Below are 13,965 nucleotides of genomic sequence, written 5' to 3'. Positions count from 1 at the left end.
TGGTACATTCCAACTGCCCAAAATTAAGCAAAATAGCAACAACAAAAATCCAATAGGAATCACAAAAAAATGGAATAGCCTAAATTCAAACATTTTCCCAAACTAAATAAGTGAATGCTTAAATGGGTTTCAGCAATTTTGGAAATACTAAATGAGTTCGACATAAGAAGATGCAGAAAAATGATGTATCGGCTCTAAAAAACAACAGCATCGCCTGCATGTTGTGGTTTGGTCTGAACAAATCAAACCGAACTGAAAACACCTCTAGTCTCACTGAGTTTTTAATCTGCAACATGATTTAAAACCCTGTCATCAAATCTATCACCAAACCTAATGGACTATGAAGGGACGGATGTCATGGGATCCTGATATTGGAGTCAGTTTTGGTTTTCCATCAGTAACACAATCCCCTCCCCTGCCCCCGGGCGGCTCATCTGGCTTTACTCCAAACATCCACCTTTGACTCCTGGCCTTCCAGCTCACGGCGGATGTTTTCCCCACAACAGTCTGAGAAACATCAGCAGCTCGGCATTTCATGAGCAGCGAGGACGCCGTCTCTGTCTGCCACAAAAAAGCCGACGCTCGGAGGTAGTGACTTCCTGCAGGGTCATTCTTTTAGACAGGATGAAAGCAACGATTTTAGCAACTTTCACAAACCTGTGAAAGAATTCACCGGAGGACTGACGGCCGTGGCCACATGCAAAAGTACAAACACTGCAAAGGGATGTTTGCTGCAGCCTTTGGGTTCTCTATTTATGACCCGAAGCGGTCAAAGATGCAAAAAAGTATTCTAATCTCATAATAATTATTCTTTTTCTTTCTTTCTGCAGATTGGGGCTTCAATCTCTACCTGCCACAAACTAAAAAACTCACCAAAAGCACCACACACCTAGTACTAGTACACAGTGAAAAGGAGTCAAAGTCAAAGTGTACAAAGAAATGCTTATAAAGTACGTTGTTAAAACATCTCAAGCATGACTTAAAAGAGAATAAACTGAATGTGGTTGGATAACAGAAAGAGAAGGAACCTCATCAGTGTGTAGTAAAAGCCACATTTAAAAAAGGAGGTTTTAAGGGAGGACTTGAAAACAGGAAGTGATGTAGCCTCTCTAACATGACCTGGAACCCCTGAGGTTTCTTCTTTTTTTCAGGAATCCAGTTTTTTGGGGAGATTTTCCTCACAGAGAAGGAAGGTCTAAGGGTAGTGATGCCCAGTTTAGTTTAGTCTGTTTAACCAATACCTATTGAATTCTATGACTTCATTTTCTTACTGGTATGAAGACCAGGGGGAGACCAAGGGGCGGCCGTGGTGCAGCGGTAGGGCGGTCGACCCATGATCGTAAAATTGCAGGTTCGATTCCCGCTTTGCACGCCCATGTGTCGAAGTGTCCGTGGGCAAGACACTGAACCCCACCTTGCCTCTGGTGGGAGGTTGGCGCCAGTGTTCGGCAGCAGAGCCGGCATCAGTGTGTGAATGTGTGTGTGCATGGGTGAATGGGACTGTGACTGTAAAGCGCTTTGTTTGGACCTTCGTAAGAAGGTAGAAAGCGCTATATAAGTATACGCCATTTATCATTTACCACTGAGATGACTATGGTTGTTGTATTGGGCTGTATGAATAAAATTGAATTGAATTTTTTCCTGGGAGTGGGTCTATAAAATAAATGTGAGGTTTCTCGTTGGGGGTAATACGGTCATTTCACAGTTTCGGTGGTTCTATTTCCTCTTTGGAGAAAAGCATAAGAACCTCCACAGTCTTTTTTTTGCTCAGCATTAATCTTCCTCGTCTGAGTTTGGGTGGTTTCCTCCAAATGCTCGCGTTCTGACCGGCACGCTCCAGCAGCTCCTGCTGTCTCAACATTAAACTCTCATTCTGGAGAACATGAGGGACCTGCTGATGAAGTCTTCCTTCTTCATATTTTTCAGTTATAACTAAGCTACGACACAGATTCAGTTAACAAGCCTTTCGATTTCTGAACATTTAGACGTTTTATGCCTTTTGACACCAGAGATGAGTTCTTCCTGCAACACAGCTTTACCATGAATTAATTAAAGCTCTGGTGTGTTTCTGTCTGCACTGCCAGACAGAGAGGCTCAGAAATAGAGCAAAAGACGGAGCAGGTGTAGGCTGGCAGCAGAGGAGGGGTAAAAAGGTGAAGCGCTGAAACGTGTCTCGTTTATGCCAGACCTCTGCATTAAACACATTTTTTGAGTTTCCTATTGGGGTTGATGTCAACCTTAAACAGTTGTGGACCAGTGGATTGGGTCTTCCACTGGAAGAATGTGAGTTTAAACCCACAGCTGGGTCAAAGCAAAGACTCTAAACGTTGGACTGAATGCCTCTTGGCATTCAGGATGGATGCCAAGAGGCATGGATGTTCGTTTTGGATGTTCGGCATCCGAAGGTTAGATTTGGGGCTCAAACAACGAAACAGTTCAGCTGTGAAAGATCAGTGCTCCCTGAGGGGAGGGGCCAAATACATTTACACTCAGGTGTGTAACACCTGATGGGACTTCCCCCACAATAATTAGACCTACACACCCTAAACCATAGCCGTAATCCTTGTGCTATCCTAGGCACTTTAACATTGGGAGTTGGGTCATCTAGACCCACTAGACAGTGCTCTGAACCTTTTTTCTTCAATGATTTGTGATCTTCACTGGTGTCCATGGATTACATGAAATCTTTCCACCTTTATCTACCTTTGTCATGGTAGGGAGAACACGTCATCTAAGATAGCACAAGGGTTAAATTGACTTTCTAAAGGCCTCCTTAAAAAAACCTCAATGTTACACGCAGCCACATGGTCTGTACTACATTCCAACAGTGAGACATTTGTGCAAAGAGACACAGAAAAGCATGTAGGAAGTGTTTTCAGCTGTGTTGGACCCTTTTTTCTGTTTGATAACACGACAATCGTTGCTTTATATTGGTCCGCGACCAGTGACGTGCAGTCAGGAGAGGCAGGTGAGGCACAGCCTCACCTGTCATTATGGGAAGAAAAGAGAACAAATAAATTCAATTATTATATTTAATCAGTAAGTTGTGCTTTGCGGTCATTTTCCATTTAAATGTACCATTTTTGGGTGTTTTTTCTTTTCAAAATCGCTGAATTTCCGCATTTGCCGTTCAGATACTAAGTGACGTGCGATGAGGCACCAGCCCGCTGAGCCTCACCTTGGATTGCGCAATACCTATGCAGTCAGACGGTACTGCTGTCTCTCTGTATGTCGGTTCAATCACTTGTACTATATGAGCTGAGTTTAAATAATTTAGCAGATGTATATGATGCACAGTGCTTGTTTTTATAAATAACTGTATGTGAGGGACGTGTTTCTTGTGCTGAGCGCTAAACGACGGCGAAAAAGCCGCTGGGTGAGGCCAGCAGTTCTCGTGCCTCATGTTGCAGTTCTCGTGCCTCATGTTAGGGGGCGCCGGTGAGCCCTGAGATTATGACGCTAAAAAATACTAGAAGAAGTGATAGGAAGCGGCAACTCATTTTCTTCAGAAGGAGCGGCGTATGGACTTTATTTACAACTAAAGGTAAGACGATAATAACGTTTGTGCTTTTTTCTATGCTGCAGTTTGTATATGAAAAAAAACATGTTGAAATTATATTTTAAACAAAACTTTAACTGTTGTCAATCAAATGGTGAATAAGCTACTCAGTTATTTATACTCATGGTTCATATGTTTGTAAATCTGACTGATGACGTCAGTGCCTCACCAGCCATTAACCTCACCGCACGTCACTGTCCGCGACTCATCGGTTTCTACATCCCTTCTCTGTTTACATCAGCTATTGTGGCCCTTTTGGTTCAGTTCTTCGGCTCTGAGGACGGATTGCATTCAGACTAAAGAATCTCAGAGCAAAGCGAAGCTCCACCTCCAAAGATGGGTCCGAGAGCGGTTCTTGGTCCCGTACCGGGGGCCACTTGGCCAATTCTCAGACTGAAAATTTGTTCTAGATTATTGGGGGACATGAACTCTGGACCATACTCTGAATAAAATGATTCCTTCCTATTTTTTTAGCTGACATTTATTTACATTTTATTGACATAATTCATTTACCTGATATTTTTAAGCTAATTTAGGAAGCAACATTTGTTTTTTCTCTGTTTTCTTCAAATGTCTTAAAGCTGAAAGGACATTTTTCACGTCTAAAGCAGCTTTTTGCAAGAAAATTAGGATTTGAGGGGCTCTGCTGGTTTTTTGGGGAGTTTTTCTGCTGTCAAAACATTAGGTGAACAGATCACAGTCCACACATATCTATGCAGCACAGAGCTGAAAACAGAGGGAATGTTGAAGAACGTTGGGTTTTGTTGATCTTTGATGGTGAAGTTTGTTGTTTGTATCCAGATCTTTGTAGCATGACATGAATTTGCCTTTAGAGGAGCCGTCAGTTTTTGATTTCAGCGCGGTTCCATGTCTGAACAGCCTGAGGACGATGGGATCCTACTTCCTGTCTGCTGATCCACATCCACGCTCTGCGGGCAAAGGTGGTGTGTGATCCGACACCCGGGGCTTAAATGGATTTGTCTTGTGTTTATATCACAGCGTCAATCAGAAGATGAATGGTTTCTGTTGTTGTTCACCAACCGTGCCTGCAGGCCAAACACTCCAGCAGTGAGAGGTGGATAAAGTCATCTCTCAGGTGAACTCTTATCAATGTTTCAGTGAGCAGAAGAGGGAAGTCTTCAAACTCAGCTCCTATTTCAAAGGATTGTAGGTGTCAGCAGATGGATGTCAGCTTGTGTGTGTGTGCGTTTTTGTTGCCCTTACAGAGTCATTCCGGTTTAACATCAGTGAACACACAGGAAGAGGATCCCAACAGTTTACCTTCCTCTTTCTGCAATCTGTCCACCAAGATTTGGTCTGCTCCAACGATGGCTCATGTAGTGGGAGATGTGTTGACCCCCGTACGGATGGATGTTTTCCAGTGAGCTTCAATGAATATCAGATCCAAATTCCATTTATTTTTTATGCAGCAGGCTTTGTCTTAATTATTCAACAGATAAATATGTGCTAAAAAACAAGCTTAATGATGAACTAGAACAAAATAAAGTAGAGCTTCATGATATGAGTTTGGGCAGCAGTTTACCTCAGGCAGTAGAGCAGGTCGTCCAACAACCGAAGGGTTAGCGGATCGATCCCCGCTCTCCCCAGCCAGCTGTCACCCCCCCGAGCGCGGCTAGTCTGCAGCTCACCGCTCCCCCCAGGGGATGGGTTAAAATGTGGAGAAGACTTTCCCCATTGTGGGATAAATGAAGTATCAATTATTATTATTATTATTATTAATATGAGGAAGACTCACGTTTTGCAATATTAGTGATTAATATTAGTGATTAATATTAGTGATCAATACTGTGATCACAATACAACTTGCGATACATAAACAAATAGCAAAACAACCAAAAACATCATTTCCATTTCACTGCAACAGTTTAATTCAAATAAGAGTCAACATAACTTAATTTAGACTCCAAACAACCCTCGTCTACATATATGGCGAGCATCTAACTTTAAAGGTCAAATGCATAAAGGGATTTATTTGATTTGTAAAATACTTCAAGCTGCCATAAGATTGTTTTAGCATATTTAGGTTACCATTTATTGCAACCTTTGCCTTCTTTTGCGATATGCTTATTGCACAGCTTGATATCGCGATAATGATACATTTGCGATTTGTTGTGCAGGCCTAAAATAAAGGTTTCATTTGTTCATTGCTAAAACCCGTAAATTTGCCACCTATATCAGCAAAAGGCTCATTTGGAAGGTAAATGATGAAATGCAGCAAAAATGTGATACAAATTGCAAAATTTACCACAAAAAAATAAAGGAGTTAAAGCCTTAGTTTCATCTGCCCTTACAGTTGAATACAAGCTGTCTGTGGGGAAAATGGGCAAATCTTTTTCTACGGTCGTACCCACAACTATGTGACGTAAGGCCATCGACTCACACCATCACTCGAATATCATCAGGGCGCATCAGCAACTTACATAATTCTAAGAATACTTTCCGATACATTTACCACACGACAATGATACGTTCCATTTTCATGATGTCCCTTCAGGTAGCCGTACAAAACTCACATGCGCTCCTTTTAAAGTCCCACTCCAATGAAAATGATACTTTTGGTGTTTTTAACATGTTCTTGTAGCATTTTTCTCCTGATGAACGACATAAATAAAGCAATTTAAGAATAAAACCGCGATTCTGCGTATTTCTTTATTCGAATCGTGTTGGATCAGGCGCAGACGAAAACCTGTGGTTTAAAAAAAGCGACGGTTTGTGACGCAGCAACTGCCACGAGCGGGCCGAAGTCCCCCTTCCCTGCTTCAATTCTGATGCATCCAATTTATATCCAAGCTGCCATCTGTATGGCTGCATAGCTCGGATATTGCTCGCCATTTTTTGCCACGCTAATCTTAGCCTGTGATGGGCAATAAGCTACTGGGAGAGCAAGTTAACAAAGGACTGATGGGAAATGGGTGGAGGCTTACTTTTGTGCCAACAGTCCCACCCACAACTCAAGATGCGAAATTCTAATATGCTCCTGCTGCCCTGCAGAAAAGAAGACTTTTGATTTGATTTGGCTAAAACTTCATAATCATAATTAAAAGACCATTAAAAACGCTTTTACAAAAGAGAAAAATATATTTGGAGTGGGACTCCACAGGGCCGGACAACCCAAAAACCCACAGCTCCTTCATGGGACTAAAGAATCTGCTGACTCATGATAAAGAAATACCAAATGCTGCTAAGGAGCAGAAAATAAAACGTCATGGTCCCAAATTCAACTAGAAAACCGTGAAATTATTTAATTTGAAATGAAAACAAGTTCAAAAATTTGAGCTGATAAAGTTGATATAAATGCAACTGCTAATAACTACAAATTTTTAATAAAACTGAATGCTTAAAAAAAACAACAATGTGGATTGAGGTCTTGTGATTTACCAGTGGAGAGAAGAACGGTCCTCATCATGTTGCCATGTCTGTGATGAAATTCAATCAGTAGAAACACTTAACTTTATTTTTAGTATAGTTACAGTTTGGCTAACCGGTATAAGTACGGTATTATTTTTAACACTAATTTTTATTAAATCACAAATTTGGATCCTTTAAAAATAAAAGTATGAACCTTAAAGCTGGTCACCTCCTCAAACTAGAAAACAGGGTTTATTTGGGGGTTTTCTGGAAGCTTAGGAGTTTAAGGGGGGGGGGGGGCAGAAATATGTTCAGCTGTACTGTAAAAGTAGACGCCAGCCCCCAGTAATGATCTACACAAACTGATATTCCTCTGACACTTTAAGAAAACGGACACATGATGGTTGAAGATGTTCTTGGCTGAAGAACTCTGAATGAACCTGTCTGTGAATCATTCATGGCATTATTTATGACCACTCCTCTGATTCCAGCCATGAAGCTTCTCCACTCTGGACTCGGAAGAATCCTTTGAGGAAAAAAAACAGAAAGACCACCAGCTAATCTCTCTTTCCTCATTTAGAAGCATCTAAAGAAGTCGCCAACTACAACCTATGAAGCTTTGGTGCCAAGAAAACTCATCTGTCTGCCTCTTCCTCCCCAGACTGATGAGTGTAGCTTCCAGCTCTGGCCATGCCGCCGCAGTGGGGCTTTTATAACGCAGAGGGCTATCTTTGGAGCGTCTCCTTTAATATTTGATAGAAACCCTCGGTCACAGGAAGGAATATCTCCCACTGGAGACGGCAGACGTCAAAAGGTTCTTCCATGTTCGGGGGCTTCAGTTGGCAGAGTTTACATGAAGGCAGGATGTGTTTTTTCCTTTTTTCAGGTGAGGTTAGAGATGTTTCAAAAGCGAGGAACTTTATTTCAAGAATGATGAGTATAAATCATCAGAAAATGATGAATACATCCTTTCTAAAAAAGTTGTTATAGTAAATAAAGAGACATTTTTGATTAAAAAAATAATCTACAAATATTTAAAATAGCTTAGTGTAATATTTCTGATAGAATAAATATCAATGCTGCGTTCACACCGGACGCGTCTGCCGCCCCGGCCGCAGAGCAACCGCCAACGTTTTTCTGGCCCTCCTTCATTGGTAAACATGGATGATGTTGAGCGAGTGGCTTGGTTTGTATGTTTCGGTGAGCTCTACAGAGGCGCCGGCCGGCAAACACGTCGCCGTGTCTGAGTTCACCAGTTCCTTCAGAGACGCTCCCAGTACGGTGAACTTGCTCCTGCGTTACGGCCGTTTTAAACGTTGTGGTCCAGTTCGAGCATTAACCTGAGAGGGGGAAAATAAAAATAAAACTTGGGGATTTTTTTCTAGTTGTCTTGATGAAAACAAGACAAACATCATAAGCCAATGGAGCTGGAGTGATGGCAGCCGCTACAATGGCCATGAATGATCGCAGCCTCTCCGTCTGCCGGGCAGCTTGGGCTGGGGCGCCTAAAGGGGGGTGGGGGGTAAAGATGGCTGATTCTGACTTTTCTCTCTATGTTTGCTTAAGAAAAATGGATTTTTACATTTCACTGATATTAGTTAAATAATCAATCCATTTAAACAGTTATCAAGCTGTTCTTATTCGATAATAGTTGACATCCCCTCTGTCAAAAGGATTTTTCTGAAAATTCTGAATACAGCCAAGTGGATCAGCATCAGTCTGTCAGCCTCCAATTAAACCCCCCCGAACCAGAACCCACACTAGGCAGAGGGTGGGTAACTGTGTGTGGTCAAAAAATAATAATATATTTTATTACAATTAAAAAACAAAAGAAAGATAAATCGGTCATAAGAAGGATAAATTAAACTGAAACTAATAAATCCTTTTTAACAACTTTAGTAGTTTGAAAAAATAAACCAAGGTCATTTACAAGTTGGTGACTATGCTATTACAAATACATTTATTAAAAGAAATAAAAATGTATTTAATGTATGTCATGTACCCTGTACAGTAGCAGGTCCAGAACCCTCTTCTGGTTTGTCAGGGAGGAAACTAAAAGATGTTAAGAGAGATGAAACTGGGTCCAGATGAAAGTGGGAGGCAGAAACACACATGACAGAAAGTGAGAATAAACTAAATTTGGAAAAGAAACAAACTCCTAATTAACCTAATTAACAATTTGACAAGGACAGCATTAAAAAAAAATCGATTTTTTATTTGCTTAGATTTGAAATCAAATAGTAAAAAAAAATTGAGCTAGAGGCTAATTTAGTTTAAGAAAAGAACAGTTGTAAAAAAGACATTCTCAAATATAATAGAAAATAAACTCATTAGTGTTGAATTAGCAATAAGAGGCTAAAGTAATGATCATCACATTAAAAATGAAACGTTCTACAGAATAACTGCTAAACAAAAACATGTTAGACTGGGATTTTATATGTCAGGTTAAAAGCTCATCAGAGAAACAAAGAAACATCCTAGCAACAAGAATAATAAAGCTCAAATATAAATGACTCACTTTGACCTTAAAAACACTGAATTTAATCAAATTAAACAGAGCTAAATCGTGAAGTTGTAAAGAGAAAAATTATAAGAAAATACAATAAACTCTAACTTAGAAAAGTTGATTTTACAAAACCTTTTTTTGTTCATCTTAAAGTCCAAAAACATTTCTATTTTGACATCAGTGGTGTTTATCAGCGTAACGCATCTCCTAAATAAAACCAACAAGCCACTTGCAATATCTTGATTAAAACCATTCTGATGAGCTTTCAGACTGGTCCTTTCAAACAGAGGACATGTTTGAATTTAATCTAGTGTCAGACTAATTCAGCTCATAAACAGTTTATGTCCCAGCAGTAAGCGCCATCTGCCGCTGCTCTGAGAGTTTAAGAAGCTCTCAAATCATTTCCTGTAAGCCTGAAGATTCACAATAGGTCAGAAAACCAGAGACTTGATCCACAAAAGCCAGCTTTGACATGAAATGCATTTAAAGACCAGTTCATCAAAATAAAATATACAGCCAGCTGGGATGGGAAAAGTTAACACTTCTGAAACATCCAGCCACAGTTTCAGGGAAAACCAACAAAAACAAGCAGCCAGAACAATAAAGTCTACGTCATGAAACGTTCCAGGGCCTCAGGATTAGGACCAACTCTTTAGGGTTTGTTTTTTTGTAAGAAACAATTTTATAAAACAAGGGGGGGGGGGGGGATCAGGGTAAATACCTCAAAGTTTTATTGATAAAATGTCACAAACACACACTATATTACTAAAAGTATTGGCTCGCCTGCCTTGATTCACATACTGTATAAACTGAAGTACTGTCCCATTCCTAACCGATAAAGTTCAATATGATGTTGGTCCACTTTTTGCAGCAAATAACAGCTTCAACTGTTCTACGAAGGCTGTCCACAATGTTTAGGAGTGGGTTTATAGGAATCTTGGACCATATTTGCAAAAGCACGTTGGTGAGGTCACACACTGATGTTGGTGGAGAAGGTCTGTCCCTTCGTCTCCATTCAAATTCATCCCAAAGGTGTTCAATGGGGTTCAGGTCAGGACTCTGTGCAGGCCGGTCCAGTTCATCCACACCAGACTCTGTGTCTATGTCTTCATGGACCTCGCTTTGTGCTCTGGTGCACAGTCATGTTGGAAGAGGAAGGGGCCGCTCCAAACTGTTCCCACAGGGTTGGAGCATGGAATTGTCCAAAATTTTTTGGTATCCTGAAGCATTCAGAGTTCCTTTCACTGGAACTAAGGGGCCATGTCCTCAAAAACAACCCCACACCATAATTCCTCCTCCACCAAATTTCACGCTCGGCACAATGCAGTCCCAAATGTACCGTTCTCCTGGCAACCTCCAAACCCAGACTCGTCCATCAGATTGCCAGCTGGAAAAGCGGGCTTCATCACTCCAGAAGAGGCATCTCTACTGCTCTGCTTCGTTCACACCATATGGAATTTGCGACAGACGTGACCAGTTTCAATGATAAGTCAATGGTATAGACGTGATTTGAGCCTTCAAACTCTGTCAGAGTGAGAACACAAATGCGGAGAGCACATTTGGAGCTTAACTTTCAATTCAATTTTAAATACATGATATCAACAACAACTCAGTAATTTGCTATCTTCTCTTCTCCCGCATCTAAGCTTGTGCACGCTGGACGAAGCAGATCAGGGAGCTTGTGCAATGCGCATGCTCTCCTGGGTCGTTATGACATCACAATAGCTCATCAATTCAAACCGAGGGTCTCTGCGACAGTTTGATTGACAGCAAAAGGAGAAATATTCAGGAATGCAAGAATGAAAGGATTTTTTATTACACTTGTTCTCTTTCATTAGAAAAATGCCACACAAACACGTTATACTGTGTACTCAAAAAACAAGATTTTCATCAGAGCGGGACTTTAAGTCCAGATGCCATTAATCAACAGCTTAATGTTTGAATATTTTTTTTTTAAACAAATAAAAACAGGTTTATAGGGTTGTAACGATTCATGTCAACGATTTAATTCACATCATTTTTAGCCAAAAGTTCAACCAGTGTAACTCAGAGAAAAATACCTGGGTACTGAACAGTGGAGGTGAAGTTCGGTTCAATTAACAACTTGTCTCAGACAGATGGATTTGGTTGGATCTTAGGAAAAGCAATCGTGTCATGTATTGTTACACCCCTACAAATATAGCAGTTTTCCCTTCAGTGTTTCCTGATGGGAGTCTGTTTTCAGCCTCACTTTGATCAATAACCAGAATGAGATGCTTTTGTTGACTTGACAGCTCTCATGTCCTTCAAGAAGCTTTTCATTTAATCTATTGTGTGAGCTCTGATCCGGCTTTCCTCTCATCATCTTTGGTTCTTCTTTTTTTTTTCTTTTCATCGCTGCTTCGACAATCCCATGGATCCCAAATTCCGTCATCTCAAAATGCGTGGAGCTACTTTTATTCATCACAGTCCTGCGTTCTATTTCTCTACCACAGCTTTGGGCTTCATCAAGGCAGCTGCTCTTCCTGAGGTCCACAGGCCCAGGACGTTTGGTGTCGTCTCTTTACTACATTAAGGCAGAAATAGTAAATTGTTTAGCAGCTGAGAAATGTTCATCTTTCTGTTCAACCAACCTCATCTGCTGCTTCTTCAGGTTTAGGGACAACAGTCTATTAGGACCTTCTCCTTCTTTCTCTTCCAACTCTTCTTGGGAAGGACCTCCTAAACCAGTCTAGAGCTGGAATCTCTGGTTCTGCCACTAGGGCCCAATGACATGGCATTCTCCCAAATGTTCAGACCACCTTAACTGGCTCCCTTTAACAGAGAAGTGAAACTCCCCCACCAGGTTCTCCTTGACTGAGCTAAAGCTCCCAAAACCGAAGCTTTCCTCTATCTGGGTGCAATGACATCTTTCACAAAGGTTATCCCACAGATGACATCTCTGAAAGGAAACACGATGGACTTTCTCAACAGCAGGCAAGCTGTACTGCAACCTAAAACCCTCAACTGGGGTTTGTTTGGCTGCTGTGATCGACGACTCAGCCAATCGTGGGAGGCGTTGCCCACAGAGAGGAGCCACTGAGCAGCTCAGAGGTTCTCTTAAGGAAGACGAGGTGCTGATGAAGAAGGTGTAGAGGTACCAAAGACAACTACATGGGAAATCGTGTAGATGTTTTTAGGCCATGCAAAGATCTGTGTTTTCTGTGTAAGGCGTATTTGGACCTTAAAGCCCCAGTTGGACATTCTGAGCTTGTTGGAACTGTCCTTTTTCCAAGGAGCATACATCTCACATCTGCATCAAAGATGTATGGCTTAACTCATCCTTTGCTATATAATGCATGCTACCCCAGGTCACCAACACCACATGTGTAATTAACTCTTAGAGGAGCTTTTTTCTGCTGCTGTGCCTCTGGCAAAATCCTCATTCTACACTTTAGACTTTTACATTTCATTTTTTCAAGAACCAGATCCAGTGAGGTCAATAAGTATTTGATCACCCTGTGATTTAGCAAGTTCTCCCACTTAGAAAACATGGAGGGGTCTAAAACTTTCATCATAGGTGCATTTCCACAGTTAGGGACAGAATCTGAAGAACATTTTATTTGTAGATTACTGTGACAAATAAGTATTTGATCCTTCTGATTATCAGATAGATTTCTGACCAGCAAAGACCCGCTGTTCTGTATATTCTTTATATACCTTGTACTTTTGTTGTCTAATTTTTACTTTTAACTTTATTCTATTTATTTTTCTAATTTTTGTGTCCTTTGTTATTTACCCTGACATGAGAGATGCCAAAGAAAAATTCCGATGTACCCCATGTGCATACGGCAATAAACCTTGAATCTTGAATCTTGTTCTGCTTTTAAATAGTCCAACTCCACTCTGGTCATGATTGTAAATTAGTGGCACCTGTTTGAGGTTGTTAGCTTGCATAAAGGCACCTGTGCCCCCCCACAATCAGTCAGAAGTCCAACTACCAACATGGGCAAAACCAAAGAGCTGTCAAAAGACACAAGAGACAAAATTGTAGACCTTCACAAAGCTGGAAGTGGCTACGGGGCAATTGCCAAGCAGCTTGGTGAGAAAAGAACAACTGTTGGAGCAATTGTCAGAAAAAAGAAGAGGCTAATGATGACTGTCAATGTCCCTCGGACTGGGGCCCCTCGCAAGATCTCACCTCATGGGGTATCGATGATGCTAAGGAAGGTGAAGAATCAGCCCAGGACTACACGGGAGGAGCTGGTCAATGACCCTAAGAGAGCTGGGACCACCGTTTTCAAGGCTACTATAAGTAATACATTAAAACGTCAGGGTTTAAAATCATGTATCGCACGGGAGGTTCCCTGCTGATCATCAGCCCATGTCAAGGCCCGTCTGAAGTTTGCCAATGACCATCTTGATGATCCAGAGGAGTCATGGGAGAAGGTCTTGTGGTCAGGTGAGACCAAAATAGAACTTTTTGGTCTTAACTCCATTCGGCGTGTTTGGAGGAGGAAGAAGGAGGAGCATCATCCCAAGAACACCTTACCTACAGTGAAGCACGGGGTGG

The 13,965-nt window shown here is 41.3% G+C and overlaps 1 protein-coding gene across 1 annotated transcript in view; it reads right to left on the bottom strand.

The window, feature by feature from the left end:
• ttll4 (tubulin tyrosine ligase-like family, member 4) overlaps nucleotides 1-13,965 on the bottom strand; it is a 70,330-nt gene that overhangs the window by 34,239 nt on the left and 22,126 nt on the right. The window lies entirely within an intron of this gene.

The sequence above is a fragment of the Oryzias latipes genome, chromosome 21, assembly GCF_053564925.1.
Source record: "Oryzias latipes strain Hd-rR chromosome 21, Olatipes_Hd-rR_3.1".
Taxonomy (NCBI): Eukaryota; Metazoa; Chordata; class Actinopteri; order Beloniformes; family Adrianichthyidae; genus Oryzias; species Oryzias latipes.
This window is presented reverse-complemented; position numbering and strand designations above follow the sequence as displayed.